Source organism: Mugil cephalus, chromosome 20, assembly GCF_022458985.1.
Source record: "Mugil cephalus isolate CIBA_MC_2020 chromosome 20, CIBA_Mcephalus_1.1, whole genome shotgun sequence".
In the NCBI taxonomy this organism is placed as follows: Eukaryota; Metazoa; Chordata; class Actinopteri; order Mugiliformes; family Mugilidae; genus Mugil; species Mugil cephalus.
Window position 1 is genome coordinate 18,497,166 of NC_061789.1, and position 4,957 is coordinate 18,502,122.

Sequence of the window (4,957 nt, forward strand, 5' to 3'; positions counted from 1 at the left end):
GGCAGAGCGGAAGCTGTCGGTGAGCGCGCCTCACAGCGTCGCTTCAACTGCGCAGGTGCGGCCGCGCGCTGGAGGGAGAGGGTGGTGCGCGCGCTCTCTCTCAGGTTTGTAAAGCTACTCGTGAAAACTACAGTGTAAGACGCACGCGCCTGTACAGTTACCGCTAGGTGGCGTACTCTAGCTGCTGTGTGTCGGTGTCTCCATCTCATGAGCTAATAAGCGAGAAGGCAAGAGGTCAAACATGGCAGCTTTTCTTTTGAAGTTACCGCTAGGTACATAGACTGGTATACTGTGGCACAAAATTAGCAAACAAACGCTAATGCTAAAGGCTCCACTTGATAAGCTTCCTGCCAGAGAACCTAATCTGGGCCTCAGCATGGTAGTAGTATTAAGTAGTATTTATAAGAGAAGTGTACATAAAACACAGAGACCCAGGACCAAACAGCAGGCAAAATGTGCCCAAAATGCACTTAATTTTCTTAAGAAATTTCATTTAATGGACATTTTCTCCTAATTTACTTGTTTTTCTTTGCGCTAAAACAAATGAAAAAAATCTGGAGTTGGTGGAAAGTAATTAATTACGTTTGAAAATGTGCTATTTTCACTGTATTTTCAGACAGTCAAAAGTTTGAACCTACCATCTCATTCAATTCAATGAGAGGGTCCAAATGTTTGCATTTTGTGACAAATACAAATAAATTGAAGATAATGACAGATTAGCTCTAGATGTGAGCTAATAAATTAATGTATTTAGGAATGAACTAATTAAAGGTGGTCCCACCAGCTGCAGCATTACATATAAGCAACATATAAGCAAAATATAAGCAACTATCAAGTTGATCTTAAATAATTATCTTACAGTAATTTAATAGACACTGTTCTAAAATTGGTTTTATTTACAGAGTAATTGTCTTTCTAGTGAGCAACCTGTACTTTTGTTATCTCTGTAAAGTAGTCTAGTAAACATTTAGTTGGTTTTAAATTAATATTAACATCTTTCAGTGTCTCTCCTGCAGTTAGACTTTAATTGCAAGAGAAAGCCAGGTGTAACTAATAGCATTAATCAACAGTGGCTTTATTCTATTTAGTTGCCTGCAGCATGGCTCTGCTGCAGAGACATCAAACTAAAATGCAGGCAGAACTTATGTAATTAATGGTATCTGAGGTGTGTTTTTTTTCACAGCTTTTTTTGCAGTTTCGGAAAGCCGTGAAAAGAGATGTTTTTTTCAGACAGCGTCTACTTTCACTCTTTCTGGAGTTCAGTCGACTGGTGAAAATCCTGCGATGCTTTTGAAAGTAAACCAGACCTTGGGGTTAGATTGCTGTTTTGTAGGTATAGAATGAAATCTGAAACCCAGCTTTTAAGACAGCATGGATGAAAATTCCTTAAAGTGCTTGGATATTTTCAATTTCATGAGAAAGGGATAAATATGGAAAGAAAGGTTTGGTTGGTCTGCAAGGGGAGTTTTAGTAGGGAATCTTATTAGTCTGATGTTATAATATAACCATCCCTTATGTTTGCTTTCAGTCCATGCAGTGTGGTCAAACATGCAGAAGAATTGACTGAGCAGAATTTATGGAGATATGGTCGGTTATTTTTCTCTGTTATCATCCTCTTTGTTGTCATAGTTAATCCATCTCTGCTACACCACAGTTAGGTGCTGTTTCTCACGTATTAATGTCCTACATCTTCTCAACTGTGTGTCCTCCACTTTGCTGGAGCAGATCCATACTACCAACAGAGATAATTATCATGTCTTCAACTGAATCCAGCATCCAGCATAAATGCAGAGTATCTCAGCGCAGAGCCAGCCAAAGCTGGTTAATGTTTGTGCAATCCTGTCATTCACTGCGATGCATCATTAGGTTTATCCGTACTGCATTCTGGTACGGGCGCATGTCTTTGAAACATCTCCTAGCATGAAAATGGATCATTGGCTGACAAGTGCAGACCAGGCCAGCTCCATATATCTTTATTTATTTTATTTTTTTTGGTTTATTTTTTGGGAATATTTTTTTCTTCACCACCGCAGATATGTTGATTCTGTATTTTCTGCCCAACAACTCATAGAAACACGCTGCCTTTTCATCCACCTTCCCTGAGTTATCTTTCCACTCATGTAAGTGGAGTAATATGACATCTGTATTTTAAAGGAATCTTTACTGACCACCCTCCACTATGAAACTCTCACTGTTCCTAGCCAGCAAGCTTTGGAGTGGCGCCAGTTAACAAGCACATGAACCTTATCCAGTTGCTGTATTGAACAGCAACAAAGGTAATCACCTGGTATCAGTCAATTCCCCTGGAGTACAACCTGCTGAGCTGTAACTGAACTATTAACTGTCCTTGATGCTGCAGAAGGAGCCGTTCTACGTCCAGAGGCTCTATAGGAATGTATTTTCTGTTTTATCCAGAGTAAACAGAATGTGTGTTTTTTATTTGTTATGTAAGGTTGGGTTCTTTTGTTACAGAGATTTTAGAAGCTGTAGGAAACAGTAGCATAAATTAGCTAGTACACAGGGCATGAAAATGTTATGGTCCAGTTTTTCCACAAAGGAGCCGCACAAAAAATGATTCTGTGTTTGAGTTAGATGCTGGTCCCTGGAGAAAACATTTTGATAGTGTCTTAGGCTTTGTGAAATTTTTATTGTAAAAATGTGACTATGCATTCACAAGATGCAAGGTACATGTCACTGTAGTCCTTGTACCTTTAATGGAAGTAGAGGTTCATCACTGGTGCTTTAGACTGTCCACCTTTGATGGATGTGGACGGGGAATGTGGGTTCATTTACAGTCGTTGTGGCCTTTCATGACATCGGAGGCCCTGTGGAGCTCTGTGTAAATGTGGAATGGGGGGGGGTCTTTCTTTCTTTAATAGATGGCTGAGGGTGGCCTTTGAGAGGCTGTGGATTTAGAGCAACACTTTGGTGATTTATCTATTTCTTGCTGTCTCTTAATCAGAAACAGTGGGAAACATTTTTCACCGTCGCCACTTGACAACGGTCTTTGTGTTTGATGGCTGCTGATGACAGAGTGGCAGGCTCTAGAAACATGTTTCCCTCAGTCTGTGTCGCAGGTGGGGTTGTTTAAGTGGAAAAATCAATCATCTTTGGCAGTTTTTTTGCTGTTATTGCACATTCTTTTATTGTAATCAAATTCACTGCCCTCTTAAAAAGCTATGGATTTCATCTGTTTGTTTTTTACTTTAGTTCACCACATTCTCTTCTTCATATTTTAAGCATATTTTTTAAGCATCAGTTCATTAATGCAGGGAAATGAGAATGTACTATAAAGTAATACCCTTCCTTCTGCAGGGAGAATTGCTGTTGAAGCCCATAAACCCGTTTGGTATTCTCTGTGTCTATCTCATGTGTTTTGCGGGGGTTATAATGCATTCTTGATTCAAAAAAAAAAAAAAAAAGGAAAAGATGTTTTGTTTTCTCTGTTTTATCAGCACTCTAAAGCTGGAGGCAAACCGTGACAACACCATCTGTATCAGACATGCGGGGAAGCACGGAAACCACCCAGACATATTGGAAAAGAGACTTTTCTCCAAAAGATGTGCTCCAGAAGGTAAGATAAAAGTAAAACACAAACACACGGAAGAATGTTATAAAGAAAACTTTTTATCGACTACATTTTTTGGGGGGGATTTCAAGCCATAAACTCAGTCATGATCACGATAACTTGAACTGGTCTGTGAGACAGGATTCGCTGCAGGAGATTGATTTGTGCGGTGTGCATGCCACACATCATCTGACCACTTTTGTACATTAGGATTAGTTACATATCAAGTGTGTGCAGCTGCTTTAAGCTTGAATTAAAACAGTCGAGAGGTGAGTGACGGATGTGATTGAGTCAGTGCTAAAGTTATCAGGAATGAGAGCTTGTTCAAGTGCACTTGTACGTTCTACGCAAACAGTGACGTTGTTTGTGCATTGGAAGCTAAGAGACCTGTGACGCTGGGATTTTCTGAATTTATGTTTCTGTTAGTTGAATGACTTGATCTTATGCTTCATGAATTATGAAATATATTTTACACATTGGTGAATTACTCCGTTTTAGGAACAGGATGAGGAGCAATAAAACAGCTGCTTGAGGGCACTGAAGTGAGTGGCTTAAAGCTTTAATAATTAATGTTTTTAGTGTTGACGGCATATCGCCACCTTTAATGATAATATGGCAAACAGTTGCTTATTTATACATTCAGCTGTTATGCAGCGACATTAGTAATCATTTGGAATAGTTTTTGCTAAGTTGCCAGTTGCTGACTGTGTTTGTTTAAGTCCAGGAACATGCATGTCTTCAGGCTGAAAACCTGTCCAAGTAGGCAAAAACAACGTTTACTGTATGTGTGGCACCACCGGTCTCTGGAGGTATCAGCTTGTTTTTGTGGGTTTAAAATGTAGGATAGGCAAAATTTGATATGGTTAGAATAAAAGTTGCTGTCCCAAAATTTGTATTACTGCCTCCAAATCCCTGAGCTAGTTACACTGTGTTACAATGTCTCCCACTTGTACTTGTTATGATCCTAATAGATAGGGAGCTTTCAAATGCACAAATTTTGTCACAGTTCAACTGCAAAGAGAAGGACCCCCTTTTTGTGTGTCCTCTGTGCAAGAACAGAGCACAATCATAGTAGAAACGTACTCATGGCTTTCTAATTTCTCGTGCTGTTGATCACAACACATTGAATGAGTCTTTCGTCAGACTGTTAACCTTCATTTATAGACCCTCAAGGAGTCTGGTAGTTTTGTTTTATCACTTTTAAATTGGCACTAAGAGTGACAAAAGGCAATGGGTCTAAAGCAAAGAGGGTTATAGAGGAACAGGAATAATAACTTTACAGTCTTAAAAGCCTTACATTGACAATCTGTTGTTAGTTTGACAAAACAATACACTGTAAATCTTCACCTGAATGTAGAGGTTGAAAGAATGGAGAAAAATAGATTCAGC